This window comes from Erinaceus europaeus, chromosome 5 (genome assembly GCF_950295315.1).
Source record: "Erinaceus europaeus chromosome 5, mEriEur2.1, whole genome shotgun sequence".
Classification (NCBI taxonomy): domain Eukaryota; kingdom Metazoa; phylum Chordata; class Mammalia; order Eulipotyphla; family Erinaceidae; genus Erinaceus; species Erinaceus europaeus.
Window position 1 is genome coordinate 86,360,624 of NC_080166.1, and position 18,493 is coordinate 86,379,116.

At 40.7% G+C, this 18,493-nt stretch overlaps 1 long non-coding RNA gene across 2 annotated transcripts in view; it reads right to left on the reverse strand.

The window, feature by feature from the left end:
* The window catches only part of LOC132538705 (uncharacterized), a 216,868-nt gene that overhangs the window by 189,953 nt on the left and 8,422 nt on the right, over window positions 1–18,493 (reverse strand). Inside the window, exons 3-5 of one of the 2 annotated variants that reach the window (XR_009550060.1) lie at window positions 7,287–7,457; window positions 4,348–4,431; window positions 3,897–4,056 (exon numbers count right to left, since the gene is read on the reverse strand). This is a non-coding gene — a long non-coding RNA (uncharacterized LOC132538705). Of the gene's footprint in view, window positions 1–3,896; window positions 4,057–4,347; window positions 4,462–7,286; window positions 7,458–18,493 lie in introns of both variants that reach the window. The other variant, XR_009550059.1, reaches the window with a different exon arrangement.

Here is an 18,493-nt window from a genome sequence, read left to right on the forward strand (position 1 = left end):
GCTGAGAAGGCTTTGGGGATCCAGTGCACTATGGTGGAAGAAGACCTAAGTTGGTGGTGGGATTGGTGTGCAGATATTTAATCACAGAAGGGTGAGAAATTGTACCCATGTCAAAAAAAAAAAAACAAAAAACTGTCTTGTATATCAGAAAACAGAATCTCCAGAGCCCTACTCCACTAAGGAAAGACAGAAGTAGGCTAGTTATGGACTGATCTACTAATGCCCATGTCCAGCAGAGAAACAATTACAGAAGCCAGAATTCCCACCTTCTGCACACCAAAAAGAATTTTGAGCCTTACTTTCAGAGAGGGAAAAATGTTAGGGAAAGATGACCAGAGACCTCTGAAATCCAATTGCATCAGAATCCAGAGAGAGAAGACGAAAAAAGGAAGACCATTCAGAAGTAGTAATAGGTGTAGGTGTGACTAAGAAAAAGTAGACAATACCACAGAAACAATGGGCAACCATATATGAATATAGATAGTTAGGGGAATAATAGTTAACACATATATGTGACCTTGGGAGAACTACTGCAGTTTCCAGTGGAGGGAATAGTGACAGAACTCTGGTGGTGGGAACGGTGTGCAATTATCTCATAATAATTTATATTAATAATAAGTTAACTCATAATCTTTTATAAATTAATATTCAATCACTAATAAAATAAATAATTGATTACTGTGCTAGATTTTCAATTCTCTGAATTAAACATGTCTGTCTAACTTTTTCTTTCTCTAAATAATGATGAATTGAGAGCATTTGTCTAAAAGGAATCAATCTATCATTTTAATCTTTACCCAATTTTTAATTTTCACCTAAAATTACATTAAATAATAACAGCCGTGCTCTGCTTCAAATTGGATAAAGGTGATAGAAATGAAGTACTATAGCTAAAGAGTCTGAAGTGGAATCTTTTCTTGATGGACTCAGTCATTAACATAAAAACCTTCTATTATTTTAAGCATTATTCCAACATGTATTGTTCTAAGTAGTCGTGAAGGAAATGACAAAGCCCAATGTCTTGGTACACTTTGTCACCATAAAATAACAACTTAAGTCTGAGTCAGCAGAAGGATTCTTTTCCTGGCCTGTTAGTTTTAAGGAAACTGAAGAATTAAAATTCAATGTCAGGACCTTAGGATATATTTCACTTACTTTAGTTCATCCTCATCTAAATGTATAACTAGCTGCAGTTTATCATTTGGAATCTAGTCATTGAAACAAAGCAGAACTGTGGTGCACAGTTTAATTTTAAAACAGTTTCAATTTGACCTATTTGTTTGTCATGCACATGTGTTCCATTTAGAAAGGCTTTCTGTTCAATCAAGTCTCTCACGTGCTCAGTAATTAAATATGTAAATTTCTGTTACATTCTTAACACCAAAAAAAAAAGTTCTTGACACCAAGCACATTCAAATGAACCACAAAAATGTAATAATGGGGTCAGACAAACCAAACACAATCTTGAGAAAAACTGCTAGTATATGGAAAGATAACATACATTGCTTTGTTTTGCTGATTATGTACACTGATCTCTCATAAATTAAAAGAAGCCAAATAGTCCAAAATATTTGGGGGTTCATTTTAGGATTTAATAGGTACCAAGCTTTTCTGGTTATAAGAAAAATTTTCATATATATATATATATAATTTTTTCCTGTTGTTTATTGTTGAGTTTTATGTGTTCTTTGTTAAACTGATCAATTCTAAAGTGGAAAAACTATTCTTAATTTAAAAGCTGCTGGATTTGAGCCATGGTTTTTCCACTTGGGGCAAATTATTCAACCCGTAAATCATTAAGTACAACTTTTGTTTTAATTATTATTAGTGGATAGAGACAGAGAGAAATTGAAAGAGAAGGAGGAGATAGAGAGGGAAAGAGACAGAGAAACACCTGAAACCCTGCTTCACCACTTGTGAAGCTTCCCCCTTGTAGGTGGGGACAAAGAGCTTAAACCCGGGTTCCTCTTCACTGTAGTGTGTGCGCGTAACCAGGTGTGACACTGCCTCACCCCTCATTTTGCACATATTTATTAAGCATGTCTGCTTTAAGTGCTAGACTAAATATTAAGCATACTATATAGTAAGCAGAAAAACATAATACTGACCCTTGTGGAAAAGAGAGTATAAATGGAAAGACAATGTATCAGAAAAATAATTATATTGCATAATAAGTTACTACACTTAAACAAGATAAAGTAAATATATAGCATTCTGGAAAATTAACTCAAGTAAATGATTGACTTGATTTGAAAACTTGTCTGTGACTATTTTTTTTTAATCTGATTTAAAAAAAATAGGCAGGAACAATGTCCATGTTCAACAGAGAAACAATTATAGAAGCCAAACTTCCCACCTTCTGCACCCCATAAAGAATTTTGGCCCACACTCCCAGAGGGATAAAGTATAGGGAAACTTCCAATGGAGGGGAGGGGACAGGGAACTCTGGTGGTGGGCATTGTGGGGAATTGCACCCCTCTTTTCCTACAATCTTGTTAATCATCAATAAATCACCAATAAAAAACAAGAAGAAGAAAAAAAAAGAGTTGCAAAGTAAAATAAAAATAGGCAGGAGATCTATTTAGATAATTATCTAACAGAAACACACAGAAGGCCAACAGACACATGAAAATATGCTTATCATTTCTTATTGGGGAAATACAAATCAAGACAACAATGACCTATCATCTCACACCTATGAGAATGACTATTAATTAAAAGATAAACACCCAGTCTTGGAGAAGTGTAGAGAAATACAACATATGTATGTATACCTATATAATGTGGTTGGTGATGCAAATTGGTAGTCATTGTCAAAAAAGCAATATGGAGATTTCTAAAATAATTAAAAATAGAAAACTTGTTGAAAGACACCTCAAGGTAGGGCAGATACGTTGCCCTGAGTAAGGTTCTGGTTTGAGCCTTGCACTAAATGGGAGTGCCATGCAGTGAGAGAAGCTCTGGGGCTATGGTATCTATCTATCTATTTATCTATCTATCTATCTATCATCTATCTATCTACCTATCTATCTACCTACCTATGTATCTATCATCTTCCTGTATGTCTAACTGAAATAAGAGGAAAAAAACAAAAAGCGTGAATTCTATATGATTTTGCTATCCATTTCTGTCTATTACATTTTTTTCAAAGAAGTGTAGGCATTCCCACTTATTTTGTTGTTAAATTGCACGTTTCAGTAGTACTCCCTTCTTCCATCCCCTTTTTCTTTTTCTTATTTCTCTTTCTCCATTCCTCTCTCTCTCTCTCCTCTTTCATTATTTCTCTTTTTTCCTTTGTACTCCCTCAATCCCCCCTCCCTCTCCTTCCTTTTTTTATTTCACTATAAGACTGCTCAATTCTAGCTTGTGGTGATGCTGGAGACTGAATGTAGGGAGATCAGAACCTCGGGCATAACAGCCTTTTTGCATAACCATTACTCTATTCTATGCATTCCCACAGTAAACTGCAGAATTATTTATAAAGCCTAACAGCTGAACACCCTAAATACTCTGACTGTCAAAATGAATAGAGAAGATGTATATATACACAATGGACTACTATTCAGAAGTAAAGAAAGATAAAATCCTGCTATTTGACATAATGCATGCATCTAGAGGGCATTGTGCAAAGGAAAGAAATCAGACAGAAAAAAATAAGTGCCATGTAATTTTATTCATATATTGTCTATAGAGAAACCAGGCAGACAAATTAAACAAAATAGTAATAAACCTTTGAACTATAAGACCAATTAATTGTTACAGTATGGTAATACTTTGAAAAAGTATAAAAGTAAAAAGCAATTCATCTAATTTGATAGTTACACAGAAACTCATTTCAAGGAGTTCTTCATTCTATAAACTGCAACAAAAAAAGGGGTGGGTGGGTGGTGGCTCACCAGGTTAAGCTCACATAGTATGAAGCACAGGACCTGTGCAAGGATCCCAGTTCAAGTCCCTGGCTCCACCTCTGCAAGGGGGTCGTTTTACAAGCAGTAAAGCAGGTCTGCAGGTGTCTATCCTTCTATTCCTCACAGTGTTGGCACCAAGCCCCAGTGACTAGAGGCAAGAAAAAAAAAAAGAATTATTTTGGACAAAGCAGATAATGTTAATGTTTTCTTATGAAGTGAATAAAGAACAATGCTTTATGATTTTTAAACTTTCCCTTGCCTTTTTGAAGGAAACATCACTTACTTGTAAGGCGATTCTTGAAATATTTAGAAACCTTTTAGAGTAAAATGTTTTAAAATGCAAGAGGAAAACAGAGAACATAAACTAATACAAAACAATGATATAGAGTCAGCAAGCGAGCTCACCTGGGAGAGTGCCTGCTTTGCCATGTGCACAAACCTGCTTTAAGCCTGGCCTCAATTGTGCTGGGGAGAAGCTGCAGTGCTCTGATGTCTTCCCCTCTCTTCCTCTGTCTCTTTGTATCTGAAAAAGTTGGCATGGAACAGTAAAGTCCTAGAAATGACAAAACTTAAATAAAATAAAGCAGTGATATAGCTTGAAAGTTTCTTCGGGAGTCGGGCAGTAACACAGCAGGATAAGCGCACGTGGTGTGATTAAGGATCCTGGTTGGGCTCCCCACCTGCAGAGGAGTTGCCTTCACAGGCGGTGAAGCAGGTCTGCAGGTGTCTTTCTCTCCCCCTCTCTGTCTTCCCCTCCTCTCTCCATTTCTCTCTGTCCTATCCAACAACGAGGACATCAATAACAACAAGTACAAATTTTTTTTTCTTCAAGTAGTATTAAGTACAAGAGAAAAACGGAAAGAGCAGCACACAGTAGGCAATACCCACAAGCATGTGCTCTTTCAAAAGCACTTAGAAGAGGAGTCGGGTGGTAGCGCAGCGGGTTAAGCGCAAGTGGTGCAAAGCACAAGGACCCAAGGACCGGCTTAAGAATCCCGGTTCAAGCCCCTGGCTCCCCACCTGCAGGGGAGTCACTTCACAGGCGGTGAAGCAGGTCTGCAGGTGTCTATGTCTCCCTCCTCTGTCTTCCTCTACTCTCTCCATTTCTCTCTGTCCTAGCCAACGATAACATCAAGAACAACAATAATAACTACAACAATAAAATAACAAGGGCAATAAAAAGGAAAATAAATATTTTTAAAAAGCACTTAGAAGGAATTCTGAATTACATGCTGTTGAAGACTGCGATTGTTTGCCACTGGCTTTAACACTAAACAGTTTAAACATTTAAAAACTGAAGCAAGTTTCCTTTTCTTGCTTATGTTGTTGCTGGTGAGTATGAAGTAATCTCTTCCTGAGTAAAACTACTCTGGCTGCCCTCTGCTATTTCAAATGATTTTATCATTAGGAAAAAATTTTGAAATCACAGTGGAGAAATAATCTCTTAATGCTTTTTCTGGCTAATAAGTAATTTGTCAAAACAATCCAATTTTCAAAGAGCATATGAACTCAGTAAGACACTGAGCCAACTATTTATGTTGTATTTCTATGTGCATTAGTCATTTATATCTATTATTTTAGGGGCAAGTTGTTCCTGAGTTCTCCAAAAGGACAATTTAGCTATAATAAGATAATAGATGATGAATACACTACTTGTATGTCTGTCAAAATTTATTAAACTTTAAAAGAATACATAGTACTTCATGCACACTGTATCGACATAACACTAACTTGAAAAGTTCTTGATTTTATTAGACAGAAATTGTCACCTCTTAAATTACTGTATGAGAACCTGGAGAATCTTCTTCTGCCCTTTGGCCTAGTCTGCATGAGGACCAGAGTTCAATCCCCAATACCACCTATACCAAAATGATGCTCCAGTTCTCCCTCTTTTACTCATTAACAAATAGATATATAGATCTTTTTTTTTTAAATATTTATGTATTTATTCCCTTTTGTTGCCCTTGTTGTTTTATTGTTGTAGTTACTATTGTTGCCATCATTGTTGGATAGGGAAGAGAGAAATGGAGAGAGGAGGGGAAGACAGAGAGGGGGAGGGAAAGACAGATACCTGCAGACCTGCTTCACCGCCTGTGAAGCGACTCCCCTGCAGGTGGGGAGCCGGGGGCTTGAACCCAGATCCTTATGCCAGTCCTTGAGCTTCACACCATGTGTGCTTAACCCACTGTGCTACCACCCAACTCCCATATAGATCTTTTTTACAGTAGTATCTTTAAGAAGAAATCCAAGGTGTAATTTAGACTGGGTGTGGTGTATTACACCACAGCAGAGGACTCTGGAGCAGGCGGAGAAGGGAAGGGGTGGGAAGTGTACTGGGGTGCTGGTGCATGGTGGTGGAAAAGGACCTACGTTGGAAGTGAGAATGCTGTAGACATCTATCATGAAGATGGGAGAAATTGTACCCATGTGTCAACATCTGTATTGTAAACCAGTAGTAGTGTCTTTAATGTTTGATTTAGAATATTACAAATATTACCAACTTTGCCTTGTTTCATCTCATACTATACAACATAGCCTGTTTTACATCATTCCATCTTATTAAGGTTCAATAAGCCTAACGAAAGGCTGAAAAAATGACTCACTCAGATAGTGTGACTGCTATGCCAAGCACAACCCAGGTTCTAGCCTGAGTTCAAGGCTGTGGGGTCTCTCTCTCTCTCTCTCAATATATTTTAGTTATTTTGGATAGCTACAGAGAGAAGCTGAAAGAAAACAGGGAGATAGACAGGGAGGGAGAGAGAGAACTGCAGCACTGCTTCACTGCTCGTGAATTTTCTCCCCTTCAGGTAGGGGCCAGGGTCTTGAACCAGTTTCCTTGTGCTTTGAGTAAGCCCAGAGTGATGAATCTGTACTAAAAAAAAAAAAAAAAAAAAAAAGTGAATGAAAGAAACAACTAAATTAAAATAGGAAACTGGGCAGTATTCTGTGTCAGAATAGAGGGTGGGGGGGACGAATTAAAAGCATCCTTTCTCTTAGACACTTGAATCTAGTAATGTTGGCACAGTTATAAATTATAAGTAGGCATGGCACTGCTCTGCTTATGTGTTCTAGTGAGAGCACACAAAACTGTCTGACATGATGCCCTTAGCCCCCTCTTAGGTGGTGATGGAAGCTCCAGCAGAAAGTCATGAAATGCTTCCCACAGAGACTAGCACAGATGAGAAAACTCGGAGGAGAACAGCTTAGCAGGAAACTGGAGGTACACATAGAGGAACAGAAGCAAGCATCAGAGTGAGGAGACAGCATAATGGCTATACAAAAAGACTCTCATCCCTCAAGCCCCTAGGTTGCAGATTCAAAATGATCAGTGCTCTTGGGGCAGAAGGATAGTCCCAGCTGGAATAATGCACCACTTACCCTCAACGCCCTCAGGTTGTGTCAGAGAAGACACTCATCTTCTGAGGAGAGGACACAATGTTTGTTCAGTCTTGATTAGAAGATTCAGATCCGGGCCCAGGTGGTGGTACACTTCATATAGCACACACATTACCATGCACAAGGTCCCAAGTTCAAACCTCTGGTTCACAGCTGTGGGGGGAAAGCCTCTTGAGTGATGAAGCAGGGCTGCAAGTGTTTCACTTCTTCTGTATCCCCCTTCTCTATTAATTACTCTCTGTATCCAAAATAAATAATAAATAAAAGTATTTATTTACAGCCCTTGGTCATGGCAGCCTTCTAGCAATGACTCCCCCTCTCCCCATTTCTTCTGCCTGCCCGGCCCACCCCCCACCCATGGGCTCTCTCAGGGTTACTTGGGCCTTGCGGTTCCTGCCCCGCTGGACTGGTAAGGTGGCATGTGAGGTGTCTTTAGACACCAAGGGGCAAATAGCAAGTGGCACTTTGGTGATGGGTTCCCTCCCCCAGTTTCTCCTGCAGCAGGAGGTAGGGCCTATCTGAATGGAGCCATTTGTTTCCTTCCAGAGATTATTTCTTTTTTAAAAAAAATTTTTATTTATAAAAAGGAAACACTGACTAAACCATAGGATAAAAGGGGTACAACTTCACACAATTCCCACCACCAGGACTCTGTATCCCATCCCATCCCCTGATAGCTTTCCTATTCTTTAACCATGATGCTTCTACTGAAACTGTCCCCAAGCATTTCCTCAAGGCCAGCAGCAGCAGCAGACGCAGCCCTGCTCATCAGAGCCTAATTGACTGTCTGGCACTCTTATCAGCCTCTACAGCCCTTCCTGGTTCCAGTCCGCCTCATAACAGCACAGCCCTCTGCCATGGGCTCAATTAACAGGGTCTCAATGAAGTGATTTCCAGCCATATATTACCCTCACTGCTTGCTAAAACAGATGATAAATCTTCACATTTTGGAGAATGGAGTGTGGGTGGTGTCTCTTTACTTCAGGAAATTGCTTCTTCTAGTGCAGTTACCCTTCAGGAAAATAGGCTTCATGTCTTTGAAGGGTTTATCACACTGGCTGCTGGGCTGGCATTACAGTTTCCAAAGAAAAGGATGAAGCTCATTTTTGCCGCCCTCTGTGAGGTTATTATTACTTTTTTTTCTTTTTCGAGGGTGTTGTAAATTATGGTTGTAAAGTGTCATGCTTTCACTTAAACAGGCAGGATTCTTTTCTCCCAGAGGTTTACATTTTGCTTTTTTTTCTCTCTCTCTCTCTCCCCATGGAGAAGCAGTGTGTTCATTTCTTTCTCTCTCTTCCTCTATAGTGTATCCTGAATTCTCTCAGTCCCAGGCCAAGGACATTCAGTAAAAATTATATATTTTCTATCTCTCCAGCAAGAACAGGGGGAGGCAAAAGCTTTAAAATCAAGTGCAACAAAGTGGTATGCATACAGTCATCGTCATTAGCACAGATGTTGTGTGGGACATAATAAAGACTGATTTAAAGGCAGGAGCAGGACTGTAAATCCTGAAGAGCGATGTAGAAAGCACTGCTGGCCCTGCTGGAAGAAGGATTAGGAAAAGCAAGACCGAGATGAGGGAGCGACTGTCAGTGCTGGGTGTTGGGTGGATGAAGAAAGGGACTAGGAAGGGGCAAGGGTGAGCACTGAGGGAGTTTCAGTGGCTGCTAACAAATCTGAAATTTCTAGGCTCGAGAGAAAGCAGAATGATTATGCAAAGGACCTTCATGCCTAAGGAACCAAAGACCCAGGTTCAATCCCTAGCACCACCATAAAACCAGAGCTGGACAGTGTTCCAGTCTATCATTAAAATGAAGTTAGTAAAATATTTTTTTAGAAAAGAATAAAAGAATCTGTATTTCCCTTAGGCAAGTGGGAAGACAAGAATGAGAGTCTGTCAAGGAAACCAAGATAGTAGTTAGGAGGTGACTTAGCAGTGAGTCTGGAGAGAAACTGTGGAGGTGGAATGAATGAGTTAAAAGTCCAAATGAGCTGGAAAGACAGAAGATGAGGAAGGGGATCCTGGTTTCCACTGGACAGTTTGCTTCTCTGAAAATGAGAGTCAGAAGAGTAGGTTTGATGGGTAAGTTAAACTGAGATGTGCTAACCTTCAGGTGCTATCCAAGGTGAGTGTCAGTGTCCAGTGGATACATGGGAAAACAGACTGAGAGGTGGGGAGCACTTCTGCATAGAGAGCTGGACTGAAAATTAACCTTATGAGAAACTTTTTGGAAGAGTCATAATCCAAATTCCTGCACCATGTGTGCCAAATAATGCCTTTTTTCTTTTATTTTTTTTTCTGTTTCTTTTCTTTATTAATTGCCACCAGAGTTTATTGCTGGGCCTCAGGTGCTTGCATGATAAATTCACTACTCTCAGTAGCCATTAAAAAAAAAGAAGAACAGAAATCGAGAGGGGTTGAGGAATAGATATTTGCAGCACTACTTCACAAGGTAGGGACTGAGGACACGGTAACGTGTGTACTCTACTGGGAGTGCCATTGCCCAGCCTCCAAAAAAAAATCATTAAAAAAAAAGAGAGAAAAATGACAGTTAAGTCTACTTTTTGATGTGTTTTTCCCTTCACTCCTTATCTCTCTCTCTCTTTTACCAAAGAATTAGTCACTACTAACCAAATACACCTGCAGATTCTGGAATCTTCCAAAATAATCCTATAGAAAATAAAATGGTGCATTTATGTGCATATAGTAGCATTTTTTTCTTGAAGACAGAAATATTATCTCTTCTGTGAGAGGAAGAAAACAAGAAGATTTATGTCCTGGACATTGTATGAACTTCATACTTTCTAATAAGGTTTTATTTGTAAGTCATGTTGTTAAGTGGTAAAAAAAAAATACTAATGTCCCCCCTCAAGTCAATAAACTTAAAAAGAGAGAAAGTTTAAAAAATAATAATAATAAAGAAAGAAAGAAGAAAATAAAATGGAGGGCAACTGTTCTGCTCTGTGAATGTGGCTCACCAGGGAAAGCCAGGCCACTCCACAACACAGCTTTCTCAATATAATTTTCTGCTTCCTCCTTCACCACTGTTTTCTTTTTCTTTTTCAATTTTTTTTTTTTTTTGCCACTAGATCTTGACTGGGGCTTTGTGATTGCACTTTCACCATTCTTGAATGGCTCTCTTTTCCTTTCTTAAATCTTAGATCAAGGATGAAATACAGAGAGGGAGGGGAAATACAGAGAGAAGGAAACACCACAGCTAGCTCTTTTTCTTTTTTAGATCTTAGATCAAGGATGAAAGAGAGGGAGAGAGAGAGAGAGAGAGAGAGACAGACAGACAGAGAGAGAGAGGGAAACACCACAGCATAGCTCCACCACTCATGAAACTTTCTACTTCAAGGTTCAGTAGTATTATTTTTAATTGTTTGCACTCCCACTCATTTCTCACTATCTTGCTTTGATCCCTTATTCACTCATAAGCAGGGTCCTTTCTCTGAATTAGACAGAGAAGCCAGTGCTTTTCTCTAAGTCGGGTTCCAGCTTATACCGGGTCATCATGGTAAAAGGCTTTTCATTACTGGACCATGAGAACAAATGACTTCTCACAAACCTTATCTGACACAGTCCTTAGTATTCTTCCTTAAATTAAAGAGGAAAAAAAAAACAACAAAACACCAAACCGTCTGAAGTAGTAGCTAGAGTTTTCTAGTCATAAGATTCTTCTATGCCCATGCTGGGCTGTCATGCACCTGTTGAGTGCACATATTTCCATGCCCCAAGGACCCAAGTTCAAATCCTTAGTACCCACTGTCATTAACACTGAAGTAATACTGAAGATGTCTCTCTCCCTTATATCTCTTTTCCCCCTCTGCCTTATCAAATAAAGAAATAGTTAAGATTTAAAAAAAAAAAAGATTCCTCAGGGGCTGAGTTGTGGTGTACCTGGTAGACTGAATACATTAAAGTACGCAAGGATCTGGGTTCAAGCCTTCAGTCTCCACCAGCAGGGAAATTTCATGAGTGGTGAAGCGAGGTTGCAGGTGTCTATCTCCCTCTCATCTCTTTCTCTTTCTAAAAAAAGAATATTATTTTATGCCCCTAAGGGAGGAGTGTTATGAAAGTGAAAGGAATCTGACCTTAGGTTTGGAAAGCCCAGGTGATCACAGGCAAATCACGCCCACCTCTTGAGTTCCACTGCAGAGCAGGGCTACTTTACTTACAATACCGACTCCCAGCAAAACCCTGAGGGAGACATAAAGGAAGGAGAGGCTAAGCCTGCCAAGGTCTTTGGGGGACCATTTCCAGAACAAGTGGCACATCTGAGGTGGGCTGTGAAATGTGAGCAGAATTCAGCAGGCAAGAAGGAAATAGAAGAGTTTGGCCTACAATCCCACATGGGAGGAGATGGTTTCCCTACACAGAGACAGAAAGTGAGCACCCAACACCTCTCACAGCCTCTGCTGGAATCACCACATACTGGAGGTCCATGCCTTCACCTCATCATCCTTCCGGGAAGGAAAAAGTACACCCACCCCCATGTGAAGCATTCTTTCTTTTTCCTACTCATTCTACTGCTGTGGCGATACTTTTCCACTAAGGCCTTTTGGAAAGTTTTTCTTTTCTTTTCTTTTCTTTTCTTTTCTTTTCTTTTCTTTTCTTTTCTTTTCTTTTAAGGGAAAACCAACCATGCTGTTCCATTGCTTTGTTCACCAAACACCTACTTCACAGAAGCTTGGCTATCAAGGTACTTGACACTTGTGCCTCCCTTGTCACTTTCTCCAGTGCAGAATTCTTCCTTTTGTTTTCTTTTAACATTTTTATTTATTTATTTATTATTGAATGGAGACAGGGAGAAACTGAGAGGGGGAGGTGGAGATAGAGAGGGAGAGAAACAGAGAAACACCTGTAGCCCTACTTCACCACTCACGAAGCTTTCCCCCTGCAGGTAGGGACCAGGGGCTTGAACCTGGGTCCTTGTGCACTATAATGTGTGCACTTAACCAGGTGTGCACATTAACCACCTGGTCCCCAGAATTCTTATTTTTTCACAAAATGTGAGAGAGGTGGGAGGCGGAGGAGAGAAAAAGGGGGCTAGCTGCCTTCTTCTGGGTTCCCATGGTTATTCTGTAGGATTAGCTCTCCACTTTGGGCTGTTAGGCAGTCAGCTATGGCAGTTGCCATCATTTACCTTCTACCAAATCCTTAGCAACATTTGACACACCTGTCCATTGTGAATAGCTGCCCTTCTCCTCCATAAACTCTGACTAATTTTCTCCTTCTTTCTTTCTTTATTCTTTTCACTAGAGCACTGCTCAGCTCTGGCTTATGGTGCTGTGGGGGGGAAATGAACCTAGGACTTCGGAGCTACAGGCATGAGAGTCTCTACTCCCACTCTAACATTCTTTTTTTAAATATTCTTCTCTCTTTAGCTATTCCCCCATGGCAATCACTTGAACACTCGTGACGCAAGCAACCATTCATACATCTTGAGCTCAGGGTTCCCTGTGGGTCCCAGGCAGCATCTTACTACCCCTCATCCTTTGCATTGTGATTTCTGTCCATCCTCCAGTGAACAGTTTGAGTTCCCCCTAATAGAAATACAAATCAAACATTCTTCTTTTAAATTTCCTCAATGAATCCTTATTTCTTTGTTGTTTTCGGGCTATGTTGTTTTCGCCGAGCTGGCTTCACAGGCAGGTAACAGACGACCAGGGACTCATGGTTGAGCTGTAGGCAGTATCTCTTTATTCATGCAGAACGCAGCACAATATAAGCCAAGCTAAGCTAAACTCTACTAAAACGAACAATGTTGTCTTTATATATACTTCCCAAGTAGGGCGTGAACAGGATGTGACACAGAGAGGGTGGAGAGAAAAGTGACTGGTGAAAATCAGAGTGTGACAAGGAGAGGATCAGGGTGTGACAAGGAGAGGGGGTGGAGCAGGCGAGAATTCTATCACTGAACCACTAATGCCCTGGAGGGAGGGTGGTGCTTGTTAACAGAGGTTATGTAAATAGAATGAAGTGGTTATGTAAATAGAATCCAGTGTTAAGCAGGGGGTATTAAACCAATGAAACAGAAGGGGTCTCATGCATACCAACACTTCTTGGGAGGAAATGTACCTCCTTAGCACGGCATTCAACATCTTCCCTGTTTAGGAATCTGATTTTATCTCTTGATACTCACTTTTCATCCTCACCTACTTTCAAGCCCATGTTAATATTACATGTTTTCCTAATCCTTTCTGAAAGGCTACCAGACTCCCGGACTTCTATTAAGTGAACACGAGCCCATGTGTTCACTTTCTGTCTTTCCCCCCGTAGGTAGGTAGAGGGAGGGAAACACAAATAACAGAACCTAATCAAGATCACACAGTTACTAATCAGCATTACTGAGACTTGAACTCTTCTCCTCTCTCCAGACACATCCTGTTAAGTCATTTTACCATTATTACACTGCCCTCATCTGGAAGGCCCTTACTTTCCACTTAACTTAGCTCATACTTAATTTTCAGTCACATAGGTTGGTTTCTACCTCTGTAACAATTCTGGAAACTCATACACATATGAAATGATGAGCACCAAATCAATGAGCTTTAGAGTCAACAATATTTACACCCCTTTCCCATATTAGGGAGCTACTCTCTTCCATGATCCAGCTTTCTGGTCCTTTTTCCAGCCATGATGTCATCTCCCCAAACAATAACTTGGATCCACCTGTATATCAGATTTCAGGCTGGGGGGGGGGGGAAGCTAGTACAGTCACAGGCCCTTTGAATATAACTAAAACATGCCTACTAGCTATCTATAAAACTGAGACCCTCCCCCAACTCTTATCTGCACTATTCCAGCCTTTAGGTTCATGATTGGTCAGTAATTTGTTTGGCTTTGTATGTTAACTCTCTTTCCAGCCACCGGGTTCCAGATGCTAGCATGATGCCAACCAGACTTCCCTGGACACACAACCCCACCAATGTGTCCTGGAGCTCCAATTCCCCAGAGCCCTGTCCCACTGGGGAAAGAGAGAGACAGGCTGGAAGTATGGATCGACCTGCCAATGCCCATGTTCAGCAGGGAAGCAATTACAGAAGCCAGACCGTCCACCTTCTGCACCCCATAATGACCCTGGGTCCATACTAACAGAGGGATAAAGACCAGGAAAGCCTGTAATATATCTAAGATAGACCTACTAGCTTTTTCTAAAATGGAGATCCCAAATCTTCATCTACTATATTTTTGCCTTTAAGTTCCTAATTATAAAACAATACATTCTGCTTTATCTTAATGCTTTTTCAGCCAAGTTGCAGATGTTACCATGATGCCAACCTGACTTCTCTGGGCAGATGACCTCACTAATATGTCCCACCTCTCCAGAGCCCAATTCCATTAGGGCAAGAGAGAGACAGGCTGGGAATATGGATCGACCTGCCAACTCCCATGTTCAGAGGGAAAACAATTACAGAAGCCAGAACTCCTACCTTCCACACCCTTCAATGATCCTGGGTCCATACTCCCAGAGGGATAAAAAATAGGAAAGTTTTCAAGGGAGGGGGTGGGATGTGAAACTCTGGTGGTAGGAACTGTACCCCTCTCATCCTATGGTCTTGTCAATATATTTTTATTTTATAAATAAATAAATAAATTAGAAAACTGATAAGAAAGAAAGAAAATGGGGCCAGATGGTAGCTCACCTGGTTAAGCTCACACAGTACAGTGTGCAAGGACACAGGTTCAAGCCCCTGGTCCCTACCTGCAGGGGGAAAGCTTCACAAGGTACTTTTATAGTGTCTTCTTTAGGCCCTTCTACTTAGTTGCTGAACTTACTGAGTTTAAGTCTACTCACAGCAGACTACTGAACACTTACACTTTGATGTCAGCCCTCCAACTCCAATAATCTGGTGAGACCCTTCCTAACACATGGGACTCCCTAGTTTCCATTTCAAATGCCATATTTCATTACAAAGTTACAGATCCTAGATATAGACTAGGGCCTCAGGGACAGGGTACATGTGCATATGCATCCATAAGTTAGGGGGAAATAGATACCTCCAAGTGTAAGTGATCAACAGTCTGCTGTGAGTAGACTTAAAACTCAGTAAGTTCAGCAAGCAAGTAGAAAGACCTCAGCAAGACACCAGAAAGTACCTAATCAGATATTTATTACTTAGGTCTAGACGCCCTCCTCTCCTCCCTAGTTCACTCAATCACTCTAAGTCTAATCTTGTCAGACAAAGAAAGGACTACAAAAGCTAGATAAGGGTAAGAGATCAGCACACTTTTATGATGGCCTTTTTGATCAACACCAGGCCACCTAATCATCTGGGGCTCTAGTCAATGAATCCTTGGATTCCCACAATGATGGGCCTAGACCACTAACAGATTCCTCTCTCTACTATCACCAGTCACTTCCATCAAAAATGTGATCATGAGCCCTCCTGTGGTCCTCTCCAGGATCTTGCTCTCAATGTAGAGCAGCAATGGTAGGGATGGCTCTACTCTGGAGGGAGGCTGGGTCAACCTACTCTGCCACACTGGTCCTGAAATGAGTGCAGCCTAGAATGTTCCTAGCTGTGACAATGAACTGTGAGCTCAGAGGTTACACGGGCTCCTGTGTTAAATGAGTGTGTGTGTGTGTGTGTGTGTGTGTGTGTGTGTGTGTGTGTGTGTACTTTCCTCAGATTTGGGAGCTACTCTCTGCCCTGATCTAGTTTTATATCCCTATTTCCATCTCTGACACCATCTTCTCCGGCAATACTTTTAGCCCACCATATTAGCTATTGAGCTTTGGCAAAAAATACTATAATCATGGGCCAAATGGAATATACCTACAATAGACTTCCTGGCTTCTTTCCATGTGAAGACCTCTAGTTTCATTTGCTTTATTCCTACCTACCTTTGGGTTCCTGTTTATTGAACAATTTGCTTTATATCTTACAGACTTTCAGCCACCAAGTTGCAGATACTATCATGATTCCATCCTGACTTTCCTGGGCAGATGACCTTACCAATGCGTCACCTCTCCTGAACCCTACCCCACGAGGGAAAGATAGTAACAGGCTGGGGGTATGGATTGACCTGCCAACACCCATGTCCAGTGGAGAATCAATTACAGAAACCAGAACTCCCACCTTCTGCAACCCAAAAATAATATGATCCAGACTCCTGGTGGGAGAGAAGTGGGGGGAGATGACCAGAGAGCTCTGAACTCCAACTCCATCAGGACCCAGAGAGAGAAGAGAAAGACAGGGACATTTGGATGTAGTAATAGGTTTATGTGTGACTTGGAATGGGAGAGACCTTAAAAAACAGGCAAATAGGGAGTCAAGCGGTAGTGCAGAGGGTTAAGCGCAGGTGGCGCAAAGCGTAAGGATCCCAGTTCAAGCCCTGGCTCCCCACCTGCAGGGGAGTTGCTTCACAAGTGGTGAAGCAGGTCTGCAGGTGTCTATCTTTCTATCCCCTTCTCTGTCTTCCCCTCCTCTCTCCATTTCTCTCTGTCCTATCCAACAATGACGACATCAATAACTACAGCAATAATAACTGCAACAAGGGCAACAAAAGGGAATAAATCAATCAATAAATAAAAGAATTAACATTCTAAAAAAACACAAAAAAACAGGCAAATATATACAAGTATAGAGAGATAGTCATAGAAATAACAGTTAACCCATATCTATAACCTTAGGAGAACTGTTGTATCTTACAATGGAGGGAACAGGGATACAGAACTCTGGTGGGGAACAGTGTGGAGTTTTACCCGTTATCTTGTAATTTTGTAAATCAATATTAAATCACTAATAAAGACAAACAAACAGAATTTTGGTCCATATTTCCAGAGAGGGAATAAAGAATAGGGAAGCTTCCAATGGAGGGGATGGGACATGGAACTCTGCTTGTGTGGCAACACATCCGTATTATCTTAAAATATTGTTAATCATTATTAAATCCCTAATTAAAAAAATTAATGAGGAGGGTGGAGGGGGAGAGAGAAAAGACAAAGCACCTCTGGTATATATATATGCTGCCAGGAAATGAACTGGGGACCTCAGGAGCATAAGTCTAATGCTCTACAAGTTGAGTCATTTCCCTAGCTGCTGCTGTGTTGACAAGTTTTTTTTTTTTCAATGAAATTTGAAAGAGAGTCAGGAGGCAGCCCATCCAGTAGAGCAGGTGTCTTTTAAAATGGATAAGGCCCCAGGCTTGAACTCTAGCACTACATGGAAACACTGGGACACCAGGGGAAGCTGCACAGGTGCTGAGATGGTGGAATGGTACTGTGGTTTTCCCCCACCCCCACCAACTGAAATAAAGGGAATTAAAAAGACATTATTAGCCTGGACCTAGAACCATATGTGTGGCAAGGTAAGTACCCTACTCACTTCGAGCTTAATTTCCTCCATAATCTTGTACAAATTTCCATGCCAATTGGTTTGGTATCTTTTTCATTATTGAAAGATCCAATGAGTGGAAAGGTGTAATAATCTAATACACAGGAAGAGCACAGCACATGGTATAGAGAGTTCAATAGAAACTAGAGAGGTTCTTTGTGGAGTGGTTTCTAAATGCTATGTAGATTTTCAAGTTACCAGTAGGTAGAGATAATACAGATGATTTTTCACACTCTTAAGTCTTATTTTCAAATTAAATTTCTTAAATCACAATTAAAAGACAGCTATAGTCAGCTAAGAGAAATAGCTACAAACATGTATCAATCCTCACCGCCCTCCTCTCATAAAAACTTGTTAGTAAATTTTCTTTTGGGGGGGACAAGGAGGGTGGTGAGGGTTAATGCCTATTAAGAGAACATCACTTGAAGGTAGATGGGAATTTGGAAATTTTAGACATTTTTTAAGGTGTTTTGTTTTGAATGATTCCACCACTGCCAGCACTTGTGTTTTCCTTCTTTTAAAAAATTTCTCTTCTGATAGAGACAGAGAAAAGTATAGGGGGATGGAGGGGGGGAGAGATAAGAGGAATACTTGCAGCACTGCTTCACCACTAGTGAAGCTTCCCCCTGCTTCAGGTGAGGACTGGGCTTGAACCTGGGTTCTTGAGCATGGTATGGTTTGTGCTCTACTGGGTGTGACTCTTCTGGTCACTTTTATATTTTTTTTGCCAGTGACTGAAGAGGCTAGGAATTCTAGTATTTTTCAGTATAGGTCTCCTGAGTATGGGTCCACTTGGGTCCAGGACATTTAGGATTTGCATGCTCCCAAAATTTGAAATGCAACAG